At 45.3% G+C, this 26,650-nt stretch overlaps 1 long non-coding RNA gene across 1 annotated transcript in view; it reads left to right on the top strand.

Annotated features, from left to right (window-relative positions):
* Nucleotides 1-11,529: 11,529 nt before the first annotated feature.
* LOC147706824 (uncharacterized) overlaps nt 11,530-26,650 on the top strand; it is a 31,619-nt gene continuing 16,498 nt past the window's right edge. Inside the window, exon 1 of the long non-coding RNA XR_015296594.1 lies at nt 11,530-11,658. This is a non-coding gene — a long non-coding RNA (uncharacterized LOC147706824). The remainder of the gene's footprint in view (nt 11,659-26,650) is intronic.

Raw genomic sequence — 26,650 nt, 5'->3', positions numbered from 1 at the left:
TAATCCAATATAAGGCTGTAACTCCAAGTAAGCTATGCGTTGAAATTCCTTTTGTTTGTTATTCTAAATGGCGGCACATAATTTGACCCTCTACGTGACCTCGCAGCTAGCGTACGTAATTACGATATGCGTGTCAGGGCGTAATAACGCTGCCGGTCGATGTTGACTTGAAGGTTTCATTACTAGCTTCGCGCTCGGCACCGTCATCCAGTTTTGAAAGATACAAGGCACGTAATTTTTTTTTAATAAAAATCTTACCGCTTGATTCACGTTGCAGGGAGATGCGTTCTAGAGACTAAGAATTACGTCACAAGATCAATCTTAAAAAGGTGTGAAGATCGTAGAAACTCCAAGTAATCACAAAATCATATCCGTGGGTTCTTCGCGCCGATGTTCAAATCATCGCCAACATTTGTTAAGTAATGAACGCCGAAATAATGTTCATTAAGTATTTATTCCAGTAAGAAGTACATCAACGGAGCAGTCTTCCCTGAGTCCTTCTCCCTGTCTCACTGCAGCAATGAATGCAGGTTGTCAGGAGAGAACAACCGAAGGATGGAATGCACAATTAAACAGTAACACTCCTAGTAATACAAAATACATTCCTCCTGCTGCATTACGAGATAAACAAATCCTTGAAGGAACATAACAGCCAGCTTCTACTACGTAATTATAAAATAATATAACTCAGTTTAAGAAATGTACACCTGCCTGTGAACAGGTCTTCGAAAATGCGGGAAAAGTGCATTCTGTTCACTGGCATTAGGTTACCCCTTATGAATAGGTTCACGGAAGCACAGAAGGAAACATCATTATGTTATGGCCTCCATATTTGAGTGTGTTAGATTCTATAAAGACCGACTCTACTTTACGTTTAATATTTTGTTTCGTGATTGCTTGTCAGTTGACAAAGTCATTTTTCTACACATTTACCTTTATTTTTTTCAAAACCAAATATCTAGATAGCGATAAATAAGATTTTTAAGGAACTGTTACATGACAGAATGTGTCTTTATGCCCACAATTTCCCATTTAGTTAGGTAGCCGTTCAGTTTTGCAAGGGAAATACGAAAAGAAAAGAGAGCAGTCGGTTCCCCCCTCCTTACATGTCAGTATGCTGGCATGTGTGCACCGTCTCTTGACTTGAAGTCAAACTCAACTCAATTTTTTAGCCCGATTTTATAGCGTATCATACGTCGTACACATGCAATGTTGTTTATAAGGGATTTTCTTCCTTCGCTGCCATCTTTAGATGAAGTTTAGATATATGGTAGTTTGTCGGCCAAGTCGAAACAGCAAGCAAGTGTCAACGAGACACAACCTCTGTAGGCAAAATATGTTGTTATTAATAATATCCTCGATAAGGCATAAAGCAATGCGCTATTTTATATCTACAGTGAGAAGTGGTACATGTCCCGCATGTTTTTGTTTATTATGTGTATGTGGTGACAGCACTTTTTTTGGCCCTGTAAACAATACTTTATGTTTGCATAATAGGTTTACATGATTATCAGAGGTACCCTTTGTAAAACAGTTATGGTATTAAATACGGCAGCATTAATTTGTACTTACCGTCAGCCATCTTTACATGGATTACAGAGCACTTAGTAATTATATTGTTAAGCTAGAATGCTATTGAAGGGGACTTTTTTTTAGAAAGGTCGGGTAACTCAGTGTAGCGGTACTGTTTCACAGTTGGAATTGTGCATAAGCAACGATAAACGTCCTTAAGGTATACAATTACAGTACTGGGCTGTTGATACACAGTGGCGGCCATCTTTAACTGGATGGTAAGCGTAGTATATGTCATGTGTTATGTCCTGCACATTAATGGCAACAGTTGTTATGGTAGAGCAATATGCCAAATAGGGTTAAATTAACGAATTTGCATATGCAACTACAGACATCTTTAGACAGCAAGGTATATATGTCCTCATTGTCGAAACATCAATTGACTATGTAAAGCTATATTTCTAAATTATTCAGAGTGTGTGGATATGTATGCACGATAACAACTATTTTTATTCTGCCCATAAATGTAGCAACCCTTAGCTGAACTCACCCTAATGAGTGGTAAAGTCATCATAAGAGAACTTCTATTTTACCGACCACTATATCATTGTTCTCTTGAAGAATCATTATTTTAGGGGGGTTTCAGTCAGTTACAGCAAGTGATGGAACTCAGAATTGCTGTTAAGCCCCGGACTGTTCTCAGGCGGCATATCCATCTTGCCTCTGCCTGGCGTAAAGTTAATTCTACAGCATTGAGGAAGACACTACCCGTCTCTCCTCCTTTGTATCTAGAGATCTCCGGTAGGACGAATGTACCCGCCCGTCCCCCGGGTTTGTCCTGGCTAGTACTTCTCTGGTATTTCACCTTAACCCTTTACGCCGAGTTGGAATTATCACCGGCTATACAAACCTGTATCTATTGACATAATACAGCCCTAAAGAGTCACTGTTTCACTGCCCGCTTGATGAAACATGTGTCGGCTGGTTGTTTTCTTTGATGTCACCCTTCCAGAAATTGCTCTTACATGGTCTTGTATTCTTGGAGAGGTGTGGCACAGGGTTTAAGGTCCGGTCCCGCGCTCCGGCGGCAGCTCAGCTCAGCACCATGTGACTTTGGGCAATAGCTCACTTCATTTCCAGGACGGCCCCAACGCCTTGAGAGCCGAAATGGTGAGTAGTTCCCACTTTAAAAATACGGATTCACATTTATTTATTTTGAATTCTCACTTTTAAACACCATATACTGCTCCCTATGTATATTTTATTGCAGGCAAATCCAATGACATATACCCTATGGATGGTGTTGCAATTCATGAAAGACATCACCTTATATTTTGAGTCAATGTTGTATCTGAATTCCATAGTTTTGTTCCTACCCAAATAACAAACTGAGCAGTTTCCACAAAGATAGAAGCCCTTAGGTTTGTCCGGTAACCAATTTCTTAACCGTTGTTCCTCATTTTTTCTTTTTACATAGCTTTGGCATAATTTCTGTTTTATGGTGTTCCCTTTTCGGTACACTGCTCTAGGTTTGTTAGATATTGTGGCCTCGGGTATGGTACTAGATTTTAAAATGTTCCAATTTTACATAATGTATTGAAATATGATTGCTGTACAATATGATCGTACCCTGCAAGGTCCCCCGTATGTACGACGAAGTACGATTCGTACCAGGAGCCGTACTCCGTACGAGTCGTACAAGACACCGTATGACTCTAATCTCCGTACGATTCTCCCTCGGAACCCGCTGTACGCGACATCTGTACGGTTCGCGGCTGGTTTTTACGACCCAGCAAGTACGATATGTGTCGGGTACTCCCCGTACGACCTTGTTTCTACGGGAGCTGAAAACAGCCGTAAAAGCATAGTTCGCGTCGAAACAGGTACGGAACGGCCCTCCCGGGTACGGTGCATACCCCCCATGATCGCGGGGGTATGCACCGTACCCCTGCGATCATGGGGTGTACGAGCCGTACCCACATTGTACGATCGGTGTACGAGCCGTACCCCCATTGTACGATCGGTGTACGAGACGTACCCCCATTGTACGATCGGTGTACGAGCCGTACCCCCATTGTACGATCGGTGTACGAGCCATACCCCCATTGTACGATCGGTGTACGAGCCGTACCCCATGTACGATCGGGGTACGGCTCGTACACCGATTGTACAATGGGGGTACGGCTCGTACACCTCATCATCGCAGGGGTACGGTGCGTACCCCTGGGATCATGGGGTGTATGGACCGTACTGTGTGTATGTGTTTGTGTGCTTTTCCTTACGACTCGCCCTTACCTGACGTGGACCGTACGAATCGCGTCCTCATAACCCGGTCCGGATCATACTCGTCGGGTCATACGGCATGTGTACGAGTCGTACGGTATGTGTACGAGTCGTACAGTTCACGGTTTCAGCCTTACAATACGTACGGATCCCGACGATTCGGACGTATTCATGGAATACGGATCGTACTTCGCGACTCGGACGGATGGGTACGATTCGTACGGAGAGGGCTCCGGATACAAATTGTACAGACGTTTTTTTTCCCGAATCGGAATTGACCCCTAAATCTGTTGTTTTCAGGTATGCATGTCATGCTTGTAGATCTTCTACAGTCCCATTCCAAATTTTTAAAATGTTGTCAATGTAATGACCATAGAAAATAATCTTATCAATCTAGTCTCTAGACCCAGGTCCCAGGTATGCTCCACCTCATACAATCCCACGAAGAGGTTTACATTAGATGGAGCAAACCTTGAGCCCATGGCTGTCTCCAGTTTTTGTAGGTACCATGCCCATTTTGTAAGAAGAAGTTTTTCGTCAGAACAACTTCCATCTGGAGAACAACAACGACCACAACACCAGCACCCTGCTCGACAACCTCGCCAACCTGGGACTCAAGCAACTGGTGTCCACCCCCACCCACCTCGCCGGACACACACTCGACGCCGTCTTCTCATCCAGCACAGACATCGACTTCAGCCACGCCACAGAGCTTCAATGGACGGACCACAGCTGCGTCCACTTCACCTTCAAGAGAACAACGACCCACCAACACCAGCAACACACCGCCCGCAGAAGCTGGAACAAGATCACAGCAGACCAGCTCGCCACCTCCCTGAGCCAACACCCTCCTGCCAGCTCAGCGAACCCCAGCCAGGCCGCCGATAACATCACGAAGTGGATCAGCAACTGCGCGGACGAACTCGCCCCGCTGAGGACCCCGCCTAGCAGACCCGGCAGCAAGAAGGCCCCATGGTTCACCGACGAACTCAAGAGCTCCAAGAAGAACTGCCGAGCCCTCGAGAAAGTCTGGAAAAGGGATCCGACACCGGACAACAGGACCTCCTACAAACTTGCCACCCGGAAACACCACCAGCTGATCCGCGCCGCCAAGAGAACAGCATTCAAGGACCGGTTGGACAACAACGCACACAACAGCAAGGAACTCTTCAACATCGTGAAAGAGCTTTCCAACCCCAACGCAGGAAACAACGACATCACCCCATCACAAGACCTCTGCAACTCCCTCGCCTCCTACTTCCACAACAAGATCACAGACATACACAGCAGTTTCAACAACCAACCAACGCACACCACGACCGACCAGCCACCCCCCCCCACCACCACCCTCCACGCCTGGACCCCGATCAGCACAGAAGACACCATCCGCACGATGAACTCAATCCACTCCGGATCACCAACCGACCCCTGCCCCCACCACATCTTCAACAAGGCCGACGCTGTCATCGCACCCCACCTGCGAGACATCATCAACACATCCTTCGACACCGCCATCTTCCCCGAGAGCTGGAAACACGCCGAACTCAGCGCTCTACTCAAGAAACCAACAGCGGACCCCACCGACCTCAAGAATTACCGCCCCATCTCGCTTCTCCCGTTTCCAGCCAAAGTCATCGAGAAGACCGTCAACAAGCAGATGGCCGCCTTCCTCGAGACGAACGGATCCCTCGACCCCTCACAGTCCGGCTTCCGAGCCAAACACAGCACCGAGACCGCCCTCATCGCCGCCACCGATGACATCCGAGCCCTGATGGACAATGGAGAAACAGCGGCCCTCATCCTCCTAGACCTCTCCGCGGCATTCGACACGGTCTGCCACCGCACCCTAATACGGCGCCTCAGCAACATCGGAATCCAGGACAAGGCGCTGGAATGGATCATCTCCTTCCTCGACGGAAGAACACAGCGAGTCCACCTACCACCGTACAAGTCAGAGGCCTCCGAAGTCATCTGCGGCGTCCCCCAAGGATCATCCCTGAGCCCCACCCTCTTCAACGTCTACATGAGCCCCCTCGCGGCCATCGTACGCAAACACCACCTCAGCATCATCTCCTACGCCGACGACACCCAGCTGATCCTCTCCCTGACCAACAACCCCGCCGCCGCCAGAGCCAACCTACACGAAGGGATGAAAGAGGTAGCCGAGTGGATGACGACCAGCCGCCTGAAACTGAACTCGGACAAGACGGAGGTCCTCATCCTGGGCTCCTCTCCCTCCGCCTGGGACGACTCCTGGTGGCCTCCCGCCCTGGGCACCGCACCCGAACCGACAGACCATGCACGTAACCTGGGCTTCATCCTGGACTCCTCCCTCTCCATGACCAGGCAAGTCAACAGCGTCTCCTCGGCGTGCTTCAACATCCTACGCATGCTACGGAAGATCTTCTGGTGGATCCCCACAGAGACCAGGAAGACCGTCACCCAGGCCCTCGTCACCAGCCGACTGGACTACGGCAACGCCCTCTACGCCGGGACCACCGCCAAGCTCCAGAAGAGACTCCAGCGGATCCAAAACGCCTCAGCCAGACTCATCCTCGACATCCCACGATCCAGCCACATCTCCGGACATCTGAGAGACCTTCACTGGCTCCCCATCAACAAGAGAATCACCTTCCGCCTCCTCACCCACGCACACAAAGCCCTACACGACCAAGGCCCGAGCTACCTCAACAGCCGAGTCAACTTCTACGCTCCCAAACGCCACCTCCGATCAGCCAACCACGCCCTCGCCGCCGTCCCCCGCATCCGAAGAGCAACCACAGGAGGAAGGTCCTTCTCCTACCTGGCCGCCAAGACCTGGAACTCCCTCCCGTCCGACCTGCGCCTGACCCAAGACCACCTCTCCTTCAGGAAGAAGCTGAAGACCTGGCTGTTCGAGCAGTAGCGGCACCCCCCCCCCCCCCCCAGCGCCTTGAGACCCTACGGGTATGTAGCGCGCTTTATAAGTGTCACTGATTGATTGATTGAACAATTTCAGCCATTTTGAGTAACATAATCATGTGCTCCAATTGACTAGCGCTCCATTTGTATAGAAAAAACTTTAGGGCTTCCAGTCCACATTCAATATGTATACATGTGTACAGGCTCTGCACGTCCATTGTGACGAACAGTAGCTCATCGCTATCCCAGTTGAAGTCCTCCAATTTACTTAGCACGTCCTTGCTATCTCTCAAGTGCGATGACAAATTCTTAACATGAGGTTGCCAGAATCCGTCAATGTATTCTGTTATATGTTCTGTTAGACCTCCATTGGCAATGATAATTGGTCTTCCTGCAGGGTGCTGTAAGGTCTTATGAATTTTCGGTAGAACATATATGCACGGATATCTTGACTGTTGTGCCTGTAAATACCTGTACTCTTGGTCAGAAATAAGACAGGTTTCATACCACTCTCTCAGGTGGGCATTGATATATTTGTCAATGTCTATTATTGGGTTGCCTATCAGTTTGTCAAAGAATAGACTATCATTTAATTGTCTGTTGATCTCATCAAGGGAATCTTTCTTGTCAAGTATACCGACATTCCCTCCCTTGTAGGCCTCACGTATTAATATGTTCTCGTCCTTCCCCGAATGGAGAGTCACCTCTCTATCTGCTTTAGAGAGATTCCGATGATGTTTGCAATATCTCTTGTTGGCATGTGTGTCCTCTAATGTGTGTAGTTCAAGGGTAACCTTTTGATAGAATTCATCTATTGCTGTGTCCTTTTGATAAGATGGTATGAATTTGGATGACAATTTTAGACCACTAGCAAATGTTAGGTCTTCCTGAATATCCAATTTACTTGCAATCTCTATAAGGTCACCACATTGTTCTTCATCATCTAAGGCCGCAATAGTATGTATCACATTTAAATCAGAGATAGAGAAGGTTGATCTAGGCATGGTGTCTGGTAAAGCACTGTGACTGGTGCATGTTCATTGCAAAATACATTTAATCTCAATTTGTAAATACATTTAAACAAATCAGGATGTACATAAACAAAATTGCATTTTTCAGAAGGACAAAAATGTAGGCCTTTACACAGAATCGTTATTTTATTATTGGCTAATTGCCTTGATGATAGGTTTACAATTTTCAATTCACTAACCTCGTGATCAATTGATGTGTCTTCAGCCCTCCTACCCGTCATTAGATCTATTTCCTGGCCTGTGTGGTACTGGTCTGTTGTCTGGTTTGAACGCCCCTCCTGATTCTCCTTCTTTTGCTGTAGGCTTCTTTTTCTTGTTGCCCAGTCTGTATCTTTGGATTTTCCTTAAAAAAAAGGGACAAAGCTTTGTCCGATGAATCAAGACTGAAGCCCTCCCCGGGTTCACTTTCAGCCGAGGATAGGGAAACACTGCTGTATGAGACACTGGTGTCTCTAGCTTTTTCCATCCTGGGTGGCATAGATCTAACGGTTACATCATCATAGTACTGCTCCTCAAAATAGAGTTTAGTCAGCCTGATTTCGTCAGGCTGGTGTTCTAAATTTTTGTGTTTTTTCTTAATTTATTGACGGAATATCATATAAAGACCCAGAAGAATGCAGCTCCTACTACCCTGTCTCTTAAATGTAGTTATTAAGATGTTAGCCAGAATTTTGGCCACAGTGTTGACTGATTTGATTCCTCAGTTAATACACCTCAACTGGACGGATTTTATATCAAAGAGACAAGTAGGAGACAACATAAAAACATAGTATACCTATTGATATAGCAAACAAAAAAACGCAAGTCTGTGCACTTTATGACTTAACTAGCGGCCCGTCCCGACGTTGTCCAGGGATGAAATAGAATGTCTGCAATGGTCGGAATAGGCAAGGCAACTTTATTTCAAAACTTGCCTCTGCATCTGCTCAGAAGCTCTCATTCGGTACCGCTGAAGGTGAGCGTGAGCTCTTCTGTTTGTTGTCCTTGCCGCAATATGCGAACTTGTGTGTCCGCTCCAGCTGACGCCCCGATTGCTGCAAAATGCACACACTCCCCAAACACGGTGCGGTGCACTTAGACACCCCACATCGTGTCAACGGCAAACGCCACAACTCCTGCTTCTGAATGCTTCCGGCGTCTTCGACGGCACACACCCACAACAATGCCGAAGGGCACGCTGTATAATACCGCAGGCTTTTGCCGAATTCACACGCCCATCGCTGCATGCACATGCCCCGAGCACAACGCACACGCCCACAACGGACTTCTTTGCCCCTAACGTTCTTTCCCCTTCTAATGTATATGGTGGGCTGCTGCATAACCTATGTCCATCTGCTGAAACTGTCCTTTCCAATGCTGTATTGGGTGTTCTGATTGGCGCTGTGGTTTCTGAGCTTACCCGCCTCAAAGATTTGGGCTCTCTCTTTATTATATTAGTATGGATATGGATTGATCTGCATATAATGAATGGTTTGTGCCTATCATTTCTTTATAAAAAACACAGCAAGCATGTGATGCTTCTGTCACTGGATGCCAAGAAAGCCTTTGATAGAGTAGAATGAAGGTTCCTTAAAACTACACAAGATGGTAGGGGCAAGAGGTAAACACAGCTCCTGGCAACTTGCAATAGGGCCCTTCGTACTTAAGATAAAACAAGTGTGTTAAAAATATGAATATTGTTTATAGTACGCAATCCGACTGTAATTAGCGCAAACTTTTGTATGACTTTCCATAAGAAGTGCTGCTCCAGGACTCAGCTGATAACACCTTTACATTACCTCTGACAAAGAATAAACCTATTTCACCCTGAAGGCTCAAAGGACACATCAATTAAAGCCATCTATAGTCTCCCATGCAACCTGTACATTTGCTCATTAACCACAGATTTACATTTCTTCCATGTAGAAGGCACCCTGGTGAGAAGACTGCTTCCTCTTTCTCTGTCTGCCTCTCTCTTGGCTTCACAGAAAAGGAGACCCTTCCCATTCAGCCAACGTATCCAATTTGTCCTCATTATCTGCTCTGCAACAGTTGATTTGGAACATGAATATGGAAACTGCGATAATAAAATTTAAAAAAATGAGGAATCCCTTTCCCAACAGATTCTGCAGACTTCAGCCAGTGAAGTCATACAAAAGACATGTTTTTTCATTGCTTCTTGTGTCTCGCAGTGCCACACCATCCTCCCTAATCTGCCCACTTGCAAAGTGCCCATAGAAGACATGGGCCCCATTTTGACATGGTGTGGAGTGGCAATACAGTCTGGAATTCCGTTCCACGCAATTAGAAGAGGTCTAGTGTTTCGGCACCCAGATTTCTGGGTGCGGGAACAACAAACTCCTTTTTACCCTCCAGATAAAGACACTGTGGGAAAAGGCTCCGTTGTAGCCTGGACCTCTTCTATGACCCCGGCTCAAGCTAGCCTTTGTCCTCCTCAGCACGGCTTCCACCTGTGTCATCCTGCTGTTGCAGCTGTGCTGTCCCGTCACCTCCAACTGAGGACCTTCTATGCCACTTGAACCCTTGTGTTGTTAATGCTACTATCATCTCTAGATTGATCTACGCCAATGCTTGCTACCTGGGCCGCCATGAGCCTAACTGCTAGGGGCGGTCGATCTCCAAACTGAGGAACCGGTTTCGAGTCTCAGCAATGACGCTCAACATCCTGTGATTCTGAGCAAATCATTTAATCTCCCCGTGCCTACCACAAATTAATGTGTCCTTGTGTAACAACAACTGGTACTATGTAAAGTGCTCTGATACCCCAATACCTTTGGGTCAAGTTTGTGCTATATAAAACTACGAAAAAACACATTTCTAAAATAAGTCCGCTATTTACAAGCTTAAAGGCATTAAGTATATAGGTCAGTGTGACTGATCATGAGATTCAGGAAATTTGATGAGTTCTCTGAGGCTCACCTTAGGCTGCTCTGGTGGCCAGTTACTAGAAATATACATTAGAAGGCGCTCTGCTTTGCCCACAGAGCCTATTATGAAACAGGCCCCATGCTGACTGTGTGTTTGATTCGTAGGGGGTCATTAGGATGGCAGGTGGACTTTGTCCGCCCACCATCCTTTCGGGGATTGGGACCGCCCGCCGATGCTGCGGGGGTCCCATTGTTGTCATTAGGATGCGCCCATCACACTGGCGGGCGCATCCTGCATTCCTGAAATTGTGGCGGGCGGTTCACTCAGCCACGCCCGCCACAATGCCAGAAAGGTATGTCGTGCACTTCCATGCACAACATGGCAGGCACTGCGTGGTGCCTGCCATGTTGTGCATGGAACTGCAGGGGGCACCCCCTGCCCCCCCCCGAATCCCAGGGGGCCCGCTACGGGCCCCCAATGGCCAAAACCACCTGCCTTTCAACCCCACAGACATGTTAATATGGATGGCGGTGTCTCCCAGACACCGCCACCATGTTAGCAGCTTTTCCGCCCGGTCGACTCTGCGACCGGGTGGAAATACTGGCAGATGGTCTTTCCGTCTGCCGGGGTCCCCCCTGCCATGGTAATGTGGGGGGGGTAAATGCAGAGCGGGCGGAGGTTTTTCGCGGGCGGATAGCCACCGCCATACGGGCGGTGCCGATTCGCCCGCAATCCTAATGACCCCCTAAGTCTCTAAATCGCCCCTTCATTTTGGCTCTTCCCTCCTGCTCTCAGTCCCCTCATCTATACAGGCGTGTCGGCTGCTGGAGAAAAGTTCAAGTTCAGCTTCTCCAGTTTATGCAGACAGCCGCCTCCCACCAGACCCTGAGAGATAAAAGCACATTCCATTGTTTTTTTGATACACGTCTGCATGGTACTGACGTGGTTTTTATGTTTTTTTCCTGAAGGAGGAGAGAGGGGTGGTATGCATCTAGCAGGGTGATGCCTGGAGGCAGTGGCTGTTCCTCGAGGCAAGATTCCTGCAGGAGGTGTGCAGGCTGAGGTCAGTGTTTCAGGTTTAGCTTTTTGTCCAAAAGCTGAGCATAATTTTTCATTTTTGCAAGAAAATACTAAATTGTGAGGGTTCCCAAATCCGTCTTAGTTTAAAAGTACTTTCTGCTTTTTTTGTATATTGGGGTATGACTTCTTGATTACATGGTTCTACATCTGGTTGACTGGAAGGTATGGAGCTGGGAGGGGGACAGTCAGTCTTTGCAGCTGTATATATCCTTCCATGTTGCAGCATTTTTTCAGGTGGCTTGTGTTTTGAATCCCAGCTACTCTGCCTGACCAAAATTGTGTGATCCTAGGCTAGGACCGTTGCCTTCGTATACTTCAGTTCCAATATCTTATTGTGAGTGAGTGCCCTGAAGCAATTCAGTTGTGCAGTAGCTTGGAACCACATGCTCTTTGACTGAGCTATTACTACCAAGAAGAAAGCACGAATTAATGTAACAGGAACATGTTCAAGGAAAAACTGCTTAGAACTCACTGTCTGAGTTGTTTTCGGAAGATTGGGCCTTGCTCTTTTGCGACTTTTGAACTTTCTTTTAGCTTATTACAGAGCACTATTCAATTCATGGTGGTTCATAGTTGCAGAAAGATGTGGCTATGGCTATTTTGATGTTACTTAGCATTTATTGCGGACTATTTGTTATGAATTAAGTTTCATTTTTGTTAGCAAGGCCTTTATTCTCTTTGATTGTTTTGAGGAGCTTTGCATTTATTTTTGCTCATAAGGGGATTCTGCAACATAACCATTTTTTTCACATTTGGCGATTCTGTTGCACATTTGTTTCCACACATTTGTTTGCTGAAATGGTAAATGGATAACTGCTTAGGTGGCCTGGGTATTACTTCCTATTATGCACACCCTCTCTTAGATGTATCACCCCTTCCCATTGGTTTAGATCTCTCAGCCATCTCACATGTATCCAATACACATTTCTTCAATTACCCATTTGTCCATGGCACTCGCACACGTTGTTTTTTCCTATGAATTTTAATAGTTTATACCAGTCAGATGGTTTAAACTGAAACATAATGGTTTTTAAGCAATTTAGAGGGTTGCAGCAGCTGTACACCCTCACCCTTTACACCTTTTTGTATAAGGTGATTATGTGTACCTGTTAACATGCCATGTATATCAACATGTTTCGGTCTAACATTCTATAAAAGTTGGTCAAAACAAATGCTACTAGGCCCACCTTCTGTGTCTAAAGTACAGTGTCCAACCATTCAGTTTTTGTGGGATTGTCCAGCAGTTCAGATGTTTGGCCCACTTTCCGAATTGTAAGCCTATGTCCAACGGTGAGAAATTTGACTCAGGAAATGCTACCTGCGAAATAGTTGTGGATTTCTGTAGCCCAAGGAGTTAATGATAGCCGCTTAAAGCTTTAGAGGCCATTTTGTTGCATAATGGTGTTGAAGGAACTTTGGTATGTTGCTCTAAAGCTGAAAACACCTTTTCTATCTATTCAGTGGTTTCCTCAGTGCCATATAATTGCTGATGACAGCACATCCTGTGAAATCACTTCTGATAATATCACGGAGGCCAAAGGTTGAGACCTATAGCTCAGCACCCCCTGGGAATGTTGAAGTTGGCTCTCCTGCTAGGAACAGCCCAACTTGATTAGGCCAATAAGAATCCTGGTGTCGACCTAAGGAGAACAGACTCTTTTCGCTTTAAAGAGCTCTCACCCGCCAGGGGTAACCCTTGGCGGCATGCTTCATCGTAGCGTTCCTTCCTGTTCCGCTACAACATGTTTCTGCCCCTTATGTTCCCAAATGCTTGTGGTTTTTGCTAGGACCAGTTATTCTACCACAATCCACATCTATTCCATAATGCTAAGGTAACTGGTGAATTCACCATACTTATATCAAGCACACCTACATGGTACCTTTAGCAGGCTCATTCCCAGATAGTAGTCACCTCAGTGCTTGGGGTCTCTTTTAAAGCAGGATTTCATTCAGTGGTCGAAGTGGGAGGATCTGCGGGACATGATGTGACCATACATTTCTTCATTTTAAGTGAAGAGTTCCCCTACTTCTTGCAAAGAGTCAAGCGTCCCGGGAGAGTTGAAATGCTGCAGCTGAAGTGTCCTTCAGGGAGCCTCCTGAGGGCCAGCAGCCAAGCAAGCCTTCTTGCCAGGGTGCCTGCTTGACTGAAAGAAGGGTCAATGTGCAAAGGTTAAGGCGCCTGGAAGCTGGCATTGGCTTTACTTGACGGTGATGCACATTCATTCTTTTTGAGAGGCATTGGAAGGGAGCTGCCAGCTAAACTGTGAAAAAAACAACTGCACTATGTCCAGCCTGCAGAAGAACTAGAGTTTGGAAACACTTTTCATCTTGAACATGTTTGCGTATTCAGTAGCAGCCTCTCCTATATGTACCGCAAGTTTAAAATATTTACTTACATGTTCACAGTGCTTTCTGTCACAGACTGGGGCCTTGTAGCACTAAACAGAAGTCCCTATTCTCCATTGACCAACCAGGATTTATTGGTTGTATTAACTGATAGAGGTTTCATAATATATGAGAGCGCATTTCCCACTGATTAACATATTCATGTTCGTTCAAGCTGTGTATTATTGTATATGTAGTTACCAGAAGGTGAAACAAAGACCGAAAATGTTACAGAATATGTTATATTTTAGCCGCACCCACATGCTCACTCACCCCACCGCCTTGCGGACAGCATCCCCGTTCCCATCGACCATTGTTTTCATTTGGTGTATCATTCCTTCAACTCTGCAGCTGGCAGTGGGGGTACCACTGAAGGCTGGAGCCTGATGCCCGGCTCTAGCTCAGCTCGAGGCCCCCGGGACCTTCGAGCCAAAGCGCGCAGAGCTTTCATGGGGCTTCTGTCTGCCCCCACTCTCTTATCTACTGGGCAAAGCAGCAACATCTGATGTGCAACGGGCAAGAGAAAGAGATACTCCAGTGTGGAACTAAGGGGCCTGGACTCAATCCTGGCGGCCGCTTCATAAACCTGTGTGATCCTTGACAAGGGTTTTATTTGGCGGGGCCTGCTTTTTAATATCACGAATGAGAGATCTTGCAATGTGCAAGTTTGGTACGTGTGTTGAACGAACATCTCGTGTTCTATTTAATATATATCAGAACGTTGCTCCAGCTAGGAATCTAGGCCATACATCACGGCGTGCTCATGACGAGTGACCCGCCCCTCGTTTCATCAACGGCATGGCAAGGGCCTCTTGATGCAGTCATCCAATCAGATGTACTAAGATGAAACGCTGCAGTATGTGAAAGAAATAAACGTGTTTGTATTTTGAAGACACTTAAGCGTATTTTTCACAGATGTTTGTTGCATGATTTACTTGCATGATTCTTCCGCGGCTCGGCTCGGCTCGGCTTTGCCTCTTAGAGCCCAGTCAGAGCCTGGGCTCGGCTCTTCCTGTTCATTGAGGGCTCTGCCCACCCCTCCTGGCTGCACTTTGTACCACTTGACGTCGCAGGTCAGAATGCCCTGGAGGCGGTGCAGACTGGGCACGGTATCAGATCAAATCACGTGGCCCAGTGCCCTCGCCAACTGTCCCAATGCGGAGGCACAGGCAGCGGGCCCCGGAGACGGCCCAGCCCCTGCCCGGGACGCACCCTAGGCTGGGATCGGAGCCGCGGGGGCAGAGGGCAGGGACATCTTACGCATTTGGGGGCCCTGGGCCAAACGTATGGAACAGCTTTGATTTCATGATAACATTTCAGCCCTATGGCGTCTTTGGGCAGATCACTGACAGTGCTCAGGCTAATATTTAGGAATAGTCACGTGAGTTTTCAATATTATAACAGAAGAAGCTCAGTAATATTACTACATATATTCTGGGTTGCATCCTCCCATTTCTAATATGTGGGTTCCCTTTTGATCTGAAAAGTTTTTCTATGGCTGTTGCATGAAACATAAACAAACCTTTCTCTGCCAAATGTGGGTAATAGACTTTCGCACATCACCCACATAAACAACATACTGAGGAAAACTGTATTTAAAACAATCGGTTTAAGAATGATTCAAGGTCATCCGGGCTAGACTGTCTGCAGAAGAGAGCTGTCTCTTTCAGGGGGGCCCTAAAAGGCTGGGGCCACCATGGGCCCCAGGCACCACTTTGCCCATGCCTTGAAACGTCTCTGGCGGTGGGGCCGGCGATGCCGCCCGGGGTGAGTACCCCGCCCTCAGTGCTGCCGACCCCACACAGGGCAGGACCATCTCCTGGGCAGATTCTGCCCCCGGGACAGGTGTGGTGAGCAGGTCCCCCCGTCTGGCTTCTATACTTGGGTTTTCCCATCACAGTGTCAGAGTTAAAAATGCCAGGAAAATGTCTCCATCACTTAGCCGCTTATCAACTATGCAGTTAAGATACAGCGCCATGTTAGCTCAAGATCTAATTATGCCGTGTAACTCTCCCTCAAATGAATATGTATGTTATCATTTATTTAAAATATTTTTTAAAGCTTTTTGATGTTATTTAAAAAAACGCTTTGGTATTTTTTATTTAACTGTATGTTGTATAGATAGTACTAATTATTCATTTTTAATCAGAAATTCAATAGTTTTACTCAAGCCCAATGAATAATAATTTTAAATATCTGTATTTGTTGATCTCTTGTGAGGTCTGAATCAAATAAAATCTTTGAATTTGACCTAGGACATGTAATCCTCTACTCTTAACGAGAAAAAACTACAAGTACCACAATGCAAAGCGAAAACACGCACATGGCTAAACTTGTTCCAGCTGCCTTGGGATCACTCTGGCATTTTCAGCGTACGTTCATTGTTACTGGTACTTGTAACAGGAAAAAACCTACATGAATGTGAAGTGAAGCAAATGTAAAAGCCAAACCTGGCCGATGGTCTCACATCTGAATGGGGACTCCTGAACAGGTAAGACCCAGGGCTGAGGGGGGCATAACAGCACGTTCACATACGTAAGCAGAGATCACTTTAATACAGAGCTGAGCTCTCCTGGCACACACCTGTGTGTACCTTGCAGGACACGCAAACTGCAGCAAGGAACTACCTTTGCTGGAATGACTTCATTTTTCCAGGCCTAGGCATGTATTTAATATGTGAGACTAAAAAAATGAATTGGAAGCAAAAAGCCATGGACAGGAAACATGGTGTCCTCAATGGGACTGATTTTGTATCTCCGGCTCACCTTGCCGTTCATCCTTCAGAGGTAGATACTCGGTTACAATTGGGCTCTGAGTTCCATGTAAAAGACTTAGCACTGATAATGCATGTAAAATAACAGTTATTAAGTTCCAGTAGACACGTTAGTTTGCAGTGCGACTAAATAAAAATTATAATTGTGATATGACGCTCTTCTAAATGCAGCCCTCCAGTAAGAGCACTGGTTATCTACCTATGTGCTGAGGAAGACCCGGGGTGAGATGCAGCTCCCCCAATTCTTCTGTGTCTGTTTTCAGCTGCTCAACAGGTACTAGGCCTCTTTATTTTGCTTTGCATCCGGTTCCCTCTTTTCACTCTACAGACAGCAGATTGCAAAGCGAGCCAAGTTCTAAAAGCCACAAAGTAAGGTCTGTGGTGTGACCGAGGGCCACACTGATGCCAGCTGAATGGTGGTAGGGGGTCTGGGTGGGTCAGAGATGATGGAAGGAGGTCTAAAAAAAGTTAAATAAATGGAAAAGCATTTATTTGCAAGTTAATAAATGCTTGCCCGTTTATTTAAAAAAAAAAATCTGAATATTAGTACACAGCAACTAAACGAATACCATGCGTTACAACGCGTGCGTTTACAACGCAAGTTGTTACAGCGACTTGCTGTAGGGGGGCGCTTGAGTTTGGAATAGAATAATTTACTATTCCAACTCCAGTGTGTGAAACAGTAGGGAAGGTGTTGGATTGAAAATCCAACCAATCCAACACCTTCTGCCCCCTACAGCGAATCATTGTAATGACTTGCGTTGTAATGGCATGCGATATAACACCGCGTCGTAACGACTTGCGTTGTAATGGCATGCATTGTAAACAATGCGTTGTAAACAATGCGTTGTAAACCCTGTTTACCCAACTAAACAGAAGCTTGTGTTGCTGTTCACTAGTGGCCGCAGGTAAGGGTCAAGAGGGCGGCAAGCGTATGAGGGTGTGTTGGGAACTGCACGGCTGCCCAGGTTTTAGATTGCTTATGTGTGACATTTCTATGGTTTGTCTGCCTAAGAATAGTAGTAAACAAAGTGGGGAATGGAGCCAGAATGATGCCTCTCCTAATCTTGGAATCCTTTTATATTTTGGTAAAGGCCTGCCACCTTCTAGGATACTCCAGTGGCAAGCTTCATCATAGAATACTCACTCAGAGCACCAACAGTGTCTGGGTGTGCCCAGCCTCACGGGGGAGGGGGCTCTCAGTGGGATTTGTGGGAAGTCTGAAATTATCTCAAGTCTCCTGGAAAAATCTATTAGATTTATGGTTACTTGGGTGGGTAAGGTTAAAAACAGGAGGGATGTCAAATGGGCTTAAATTATGGATCCCCTACATAACCTACATACAAGGTCTACATGTTTCAGCCACTCAAGTCCAGGCTGAATCTGCTGGCTTTCTTCTGGACTTCAATACAGATCCCTGTGAAATTGCTAAATGTAGGAACACTATCACACAGGTTATGTCTTACGTCCTCACAATTTACGATGTACATAATATGTTATGGTATAGGGGTGAAAACAGCATTCATTCATGCATTTCACAAACTTACAAAGGGATGGGGAAGGGCTCCATCGATTACCATGTTCATCAAGCCTTAACGTTTTTTTATGTTGTCTATCCTTCTGTTAATCCCGTCTCAGTCCAAGCTCCATCCTCCAGCCTCCCCATACTTTTTGAATATTTTTGGGGCATCTCCGTTCATTGTATATTTTCTTTTCCATTAGCATAAACATGTGCACACCTCTCTTCCAGCCCTGTATTCTGGTATTAATGTACCTGTGCCTTTTCATATTTCCCATAGTAAAAGGGAGGCATGCATCTCAATGGTAGTTTCAGGGGCGTCCTCTCGTCTTCTTTCAGTGATTGCCCGCCAGTGTCTCTGGGGCGGTCCCCTAGGGTATGCAAACATGGGCCTCTTTTTGTTCACAGATTCGTAGGCATCTGTTGTTCATGGCCCTGATTCATTTGTATATTAATATTCTGCTCTGCTATGTTCTGTACAGTATTTTGAGCTGTGTGAGTCCACAGTTTTCATTGCCACGCCTCTCTGGAATCTAAGTGCATCCTCCTAGTTGTGATTGTCTAAGTCTCAATCACTTTTAGCTTGTTTTTCCCTCAGCCCTTGTAGGACTTTTAGTATGTTTATCATATCATTCGTGGACTATATGTAATTGATATGGCTTTTGTATTCATTCTTCTTGTTGGTCGTTTCTTCTGCTGATATCCTGGATTGCACAGCATGAGACGCATGGAGGCATTTGTATAACTGTGGCGGGCCCATCTCGCATTCTTTCATAGGGCTCTATTCTGTTCGCGTTCCATACATCTTCTAGGGTTGAGCCATTCCTTGAATCCTGGAAACATGATTACTACTTTCAATTGTGTACCCCCCATATGGGAGTTCTGGGGGGGGGGGGGGGGGGATTTAGTGCTTGCCGTGTATGAATCACTGAAAGTAGAGGGGGAGTGTCTAATGAGAGTAGAGATCAGCCGGTGATCCCAACGCACTATGCCCACTTCTAGCCTGGCCGTCAAGAGGGCTACATTACCATCATAGTGTGCTTTACTGTTTTTTGAAATTTACAGTCCCAAATATTTTAATTGGTGGGTCTCTGTTCTAAACAAAATTGAGAGACTTTTGACAGCACTCCTGTAGGCTAGTATTTATAACAATTAGGGCATAAGTTATAAACCCTCAGTATATCCGACTCTACTAATTATAGAGTAAAAAAAAGGAAACACATGACAAGGTAGCATTCTATAGGAATTGTCCAAACAAAAAGTTTCAAGATATAGTCCACTTATTTTTGTTTTCTTCAATCTTTATTCCTTTGATTCCATAAAACAGATATTCCCAGCAGATATTAGAAATCACCTATTCTAAGTGGTAATGGCAAGTTCTCTTCTGGTATCCGCCCCACCCCATTGATAAATCAGGGATTTCTCCCCATTCCTATTTAGTTCAGAGTATTTATGATACCTTTTCAATATTTCATTTAGTCCATTTCAGGAGGTTTCAGGGTTAGCTGCATAGACTAATATCCTGGGAGCATTTAGGGATATTAGTTTGTCCCATCCTCCCTCCCAAACCCAACCCTGTAGTTGTGCTGCTTTAAGGATCCGCTCTGCTAATGGCTCAATAGCCATGACAAACCACATTGGCGACAGGGGCAGCCCTTTGGCTACCTCTGCTGATTGAGAGCTCCAGAGAAAGTGTCATGTTGGTTCTCACTTTCGCCAGTGGGTGTATCATAAAGAGGTTTCATCCAGTTTATAAATATAGGTCTTACTCCCACTTTTTAAACAATGGCAAATAGAAATGGCCATTCTACAGAATCTAAAGCCTTGTTTGAGTCCACGTCTACCAGTTCTTTTACTCCTTTAGCCATGACTATGTTATTGTAGAGCCGTCTAAAATTTAGAGCCTGATTTCATTCTTGGTGGTATGGATTCTCCATCACAATAGCAACGGAGTAACCTTACTACCCACCAAATTTATTTGCAGATTGGGATTAGGATTAATCACAGCGGAGACTACTCCATTTCCTCCATGATTATACCTCTCCGACGGGGAGTAAGGGTCTTTGGTGGCAGATCTGTAATTCCGCCTATCTGAATCAGATGGGCGGAATAACAGGTCAGTTTTCACTGCTTGTCACTGCCAGAAAAACTCTGTCAGTAAGGGGCAGTGAAAACTGCTAAATACTCCCCTTGTCATGCGACACCAGCTGGGTGGCTATTTATAAAGTTGTCGAGCAGTCCCTCCACCAGGGCGATGCCCTGGCAAAACAACGGTCCGTCCACCCAAAATTAATTCAGGCCCTAAGTTTGATGGATCTTCGGGGTACAAATCCGGTTTGGGCCAGATGAATTTGATCAGTAATTACACCCCGTAGTTTACTCACCAGGGTTTTAGCTAATATTTTTGTATCTGCATTAAGCAATGATATTGGTCGATATAATTCACATCGATTCCCTTGGTTCCTCATCTTTGTGTCAGGTCTACTCCACGGGATCCAGTCGCTGCACAATGGTTCCACCTCCAAATGTCACCAACACCCTGAATGTAATAATACAGGGTGTTCGAGTCATTAGGCGAGGGAGAAAAATAACAAACTAAAATAAAAAATGAGGGAAGGGAAAGGCTAGGGTCAGCTGGGAAAGGATACCTGTAACAGAAAACAAGACATGTATCACATAAGTGCTTAATGCTACACCATTCTACTCTCATCAATTCTCGCTAAATATAATGAAGTAAATATATACCTGAAGAACAAGAAAGACCAAGCCCTTGATAGTAAACCAACACAGCCCTTCAGTCACAGCCTGTAATAATATCCACTAACTGTTTGAAGGACTCAATGTATAAATGGGGGTCCAAGTATTCCTTAAATACAGTAAATATGTTCCAGACAATGTTCCATGGAAACTGTAGTGTGTAGGAAGCAAGAACTACAACACTCCGCTCTCTTCACTTCAGAGGAATCACAAATAATGACCCACCAGTACATAAGGTTTTCACAACAGTAAAACGTAGTTGCGACCACTACTGAATTCTGTTCATGTGCTCCTTTAACAAAACAAGAACATAGATCCTAGGGACGTGTAGTTAGCCTCACCACAACGTTCCCGCTGGTATTGCTCCCAGTAAATAGCCAGTTAAAAGCCAGGAATGTAACGGTGACACGTAGTTAACCACACTACCGTGCCCCGCTACCTACACCAACATAAATGAATATTACAGTATGGTAACGCGTGGATCAAGCTCCATCCTCCAGCCTCCCCATACTTTTTGAATATTTTTGGGGCATCTCCGTTCATTGTATATTTTCTTTTCCATTAGCATAAACATGTGCACACCTCTCTTCCAGCCCTGTATTCTGGTATTAATGTACCTGTGCCTTTTCATATTTCCCATAGTAAAAGGGAGGCATGCATCTCAATGGTAGTTTCAGGGGCGTCCTCTCGTCTTCTTTCAGTGATTGCCCGCCAGTGTCTCTGGGGCGGTCCCCTAGGGTATGCAAACATGGGCCTCTTTTTGTTCACAGATTCGTAGGCATCTGTTGTTCATGGCCCTGATTCATTTGTATATTAATATTCTGCTCTGCTATGTTCTGTACAGTATTTTGAGCTGTGTGAGTCCACAGTTTTCATTGCCACGCCTCTCTGGAATCTAAGTGCATCCTCCTAGTTGTGATTGTCTAAGTCTCAATCACTTTTAGCTTGTTTTTCCCTCAGCCCTTGTAGGACTTTTAGTATGTTTATCATATCATTCGTGGACTATATGTAATTGATATGGCTTTTGTATTCATTCTTCTTGTTGGTCGTTTCTTCTGCTGATATCCTGGATTGCACAGCATGAGACGCATGGAGGCATTTGTATAACTGTGGCGGGCCCATCTCGCATTCTTTCATAGGGCTCTATTCTGTTCGCGTTCCATACATCTTCTAGGGTTGAGCCATTCCTTGAATCCTGGAAACATGATTACTACTTTCAATTGTGTACCCCCCATATGGGAGTTCTGGGGGGGGGGGGGGGGGGGGGGGATTTAGTGCTTGCCGTGTATGAATCACTGAAAGTAGAGGGGGAGTGTCTAATGAGAGTAGAGATCAGCCGGTGATCCCAACGCACTATGCCCACTTCTAGCCTGGCCGTCAAGAGGGCTACATTACCATCATAGTGTGCTTTACTGTTTTTTGAAATTTACAGTCCCAAATATTTTAATTGGTGGGTCTCTGTTCTAAACAAAATTGAGAGACTTTTGACAGCACTCCTGTAGGCTAGTATTTATAACAATTAGGGCATAAGTTATAAACCCTCAGTATATCCGACTCTACTAATTATAGAGTAAAAAAAAGGAAACACATGACAAGGTAGCATTCTATAGGAATTGTCCAAACAAAAAGTTTCAAGATATAGTCCACTTATTTTTGTTTTCTTCAATCTTTATTCCTTTGATTCCATAAAACAGATATTCCCAGCAGATATTAGAAATCACCTATTCTAAGTGGTAATGGCAAGTTCTCTTCTGGTATCCGCCCCACCCCATTGATAAATCAGGGATTTCTCCCCATTCCTATTTAGTTCAGAGTATTTATGATACCTTTTCAATATTTCATTTAGTCCATTTCAGGAGGTTTCAGGGTTAGCTGCATAGACTAATATCCTGGGAGCATTTAGGGATATTAGTTTGTCCCATCCTCCCTCCCAAACCCAACCCTGTAGTTGTGCTGCTTTAAGGATCCGCTCTGCTAATGGCTCAATAGCCATGACAAACCACATTGGCGACAGGGGCAGCCCTTTGGCTACCTCTGCTGATTGAGAGCTCCAGAGAAAGTGTCATGTTGGTTCTCACTTTCGCCAGTGGGTGTATCATAAAGAGGTTTCATCCAGTTTATAAATATAGGTCTTACTCCCACTTTTTAAACAATGGCAAATAGAAATGGCCATTCTACAGAATCTAAAGCCTTGTTTGAGTCCACGTCTACCAGTTCTTTTACTCCTTTAGCCATGACTATGTTATTGTAGAGCCGTCTAAAATTTAGAGCCTGATTTCATTCTTGGTGGTGTGGATTCTCCATCACAATAGCAACGGAGTAACCTTACTACCCACCAAATTTATTTGCAGATTGGGATTAGGATTAATCACAGCGGAGACTACTCCATTTCCTCCATGATTATACCTCTCCGACGGGGAGTAAGGGTCTTTGGTGGCAGATCTGTAATTCCGCCTATCTGAATCAGATGGGCGGAATAACAGGTCAGTTTTCACTGCTTGTCACTGCCAGAAAAACTCTGTCAGTAAGGGGCAGTGAAAACTGCTAAATACTCCCCTTGTCATGCGACACCAGCTGGGTGGCTATTTATAAAGTTGTCGAGCAGTCCCTCCACCAGGGCGATGCCCTGGCAAAACAACGGTCCGTCCACCCAAAATTAATTCAGGCCCTAAGTTTGATGGATCTTCGGGGTACAAATCCGGTTTGGGCCAGATGAATTTGATCAGTAATTACACCCCGTAGTTTACTCACCAGGGTTTTAGCTAATATTTTTGTATCTGCATTAAGCAATGATATTGGTCGATATAATTCACATCGATTCCCTTGGTTCCTCATCTTTGTGTCAGGTCTACTCCACGGGATCCAGTCGCTGCACAATGGTTCCACCTCCAAATGTCACCAACACCCTGAATGTAATAATACAGGGTGTTCGAGTCATTAGGCGAGGGAGAAAAATAACAAACTAAAATAAAAAATGAGGGAAGGGAAAGGCTAGGGTCAGCTGGGAAAGGATACCTGTAACAGAAAACAAGACATGTATCACATAAGTGCTTAATGCTACACCATTCTACTCTCATCAATTCTCGCTAAATATAATGAAGTAAATATATACCTGAAGAACAAGAAAGACCAAGCCCTTGATAGTAAACCAACACAGCCCTTCAGTCACAGCCTGTAATAATATCCACTAACTGTTTGAAGGACTCAATGTATAAATGGGGGTCCAAGTATTCCTTAAATACAGTAAATATGTTCCAGACAATGTTCCATGGAAACGGTAGTGTGTAGGAAGCAAGAACTACAACACTCCGCTCTCTTCACTTCAGAGGAATCACAAATAATGACCCACCAGTACATAAGGTTTTCACAACAGTAAAACGTAGTTGCGACCACTACTGAATTCTGTTCATGTGCTCCTTTAACAAAACAAGAACATAGATCCTAGGGACGTGTAGTTAGCCTCACCACAACGTTCCCGCTGGTATTGCTCCCAGTAAATAGCCAGTTAAAAGCCAGGAATGTAACGGTGACACGTAGTTAACCACACTACCGTGCCCCGCTACCTACACCAACATAAATGAATATTACAGTATGGTAACGCGTGGATTTGACCGCCTCCGCGCTCCGCTAATCTCAAATCAGGAAGTCTCCAGGAAGCATTCTCTAGCTTCAGAATACCAAAACCAGAACAGGTCACGAAAGCAGGAATGCGAGCCGCCTGGGGCGGTGGAGCTAAAATGCCACTATACCTTCGGGTAAGTCTCAAACCTCTCGGCAGGAGATTTGGGTAGGAGTACACCGGAGACCAGCACCGTCGCTCTTCAAACGGCAGATACAGGATCCAGGGATCAGCGTGTAGAGCAGCCGCTCTCACGCTCGAAACGAACAGGACACGGAATAACGCGCACCCGGATGCGCATCCCTCCCATAGTTGTACTTCCTGAAAGAAGCCTCGAGGCTCATGGGAATTGTAGTTGTTTGTGTGGCAGGCGCGATAGACAGTGTATCCTGACACTTTGTGGATCAATGCAATTGCTGTTGTCTGTAGACATCTTGTGCTGTTAACATAAGCCAAGGTGTAAAAACATCCAACTTAGCAAGAAGGCACTGAGACAAGCCAACCGCAACTAGAAATGTGCAAGATTTGAAACAGGACTCCAAAAACGGGTGATAGCCAGGAACACGCACAGAAGAAATATATGGAGCTTCAAAAGGCAACAAAAGATTCCCAATGGCTGCACATCCACAGTCTTTCAATCCCAAGTAGACAAGCAGAATTTTGGCTATACATCAACATACTGTCTGGGCTCGGCTGGCGAAATGGAGTTCCAAGTCACACATGGATCAACCATGTGAAAACACTCTACTGCAGGTCTTCTTACAATACACTTCTAGACTATCAACAATCATTTACAAGCACCAGCCCCACAATGTTACTGGTAACAAACTTGGGGAAACTCAAACAATCACGGAAGAAACAAGTGAACTTCTTGATGTGTACAACGTGTGCTAAAAATAATAAAGAACATCGGAAGCAACGGAGCCCCAGAGCCCAATGGCCTACCTGGACACCTATTCAAAGAGGACGACATGTTCTGGGCAACTATACTCACCCCGTTATACAAGTTCTGTATGATTAACTCAGCAATCTTCAAAGCTTGGAAAGGCTCCCTACTACATCCAATCCATAATAAAGGCAAACCTGGAGATCCAACCAACTACAGGATGATAGCCCTTCTGGATATTGAGGCAAAGGAATACGCAAGTCTTCTCTTACAAGATCTACAAAACTGGGCTAATGAGGATGGAATGCTACCTGTCTACCAATCTGGCTTCAGGGCAGGAGCATCAACATTGGATAACATTCTATCCCTAACCTACCTTGTAGAACAGTCCACCCAGGAAAAATAGCGCCCCTTTTTGCATGCTTCATTGACTACTCTGCGGCGTTCGACTGTGTCAATAGGAATTTACTCCGGCAAAAAATACAAAACTGGGGGATCCAAACCACGCTGCTGAACGCCATCATTGCCCTCTACACCAGAACCGGGTACGTGTCAAACTAACTCAGAACACAGCAACAAAGAAGGTATACACGGACCTAGTGCTGTAACAGTGTTGCTTATTGGCACCCTTACTTTTTAACTTGTATACTGCAGACCTTGACAAATCGATATCAAAAGAAAACCTGTCAGCACCCAAAACTGGGCTGACCAGACTGTTCTTCATGCAATACGCTGATGACATGGTATTAATGGACCACATGAGGACATTTTTGCAAAGAGCATTGGACGCATTAAGTACCTACAATGATGAAAATGAATTGACAACAGACACTAGTAAAACAGAGGCAATGATCTTTGGAGAATAGACTAACAAACAACTATGGAAAATGGGTAATCTGAAAATAACTGCAACAACTAAGTATAACTATCTGGGGGTTTGGATCACGAGCAATGGCAAGCTGACAACACATTTTGCATTCATAGAATCAAAAGCCAAGGCAGTGACGTACCCCCTCTGCAAACTCAACTCCAAACT

Source organism: Lissotriton vulgaris, chromosome 6, assembly GCF_964263255.1.
Source record: "Lissotriton vulgaris chromosome 6, aLisVul1.2, whole genome shotgun sequence".
NCBI lineage: Eukaryota > Metazoa > Chordata > Amphibia > Caudata > Salamandridae > Lissotriton > Lissotriton vulgaris.
Note: the sequence above shows the minus strand (reverse complement) of the source record. Positions and strands in the feature narration are given on the sequence as shown.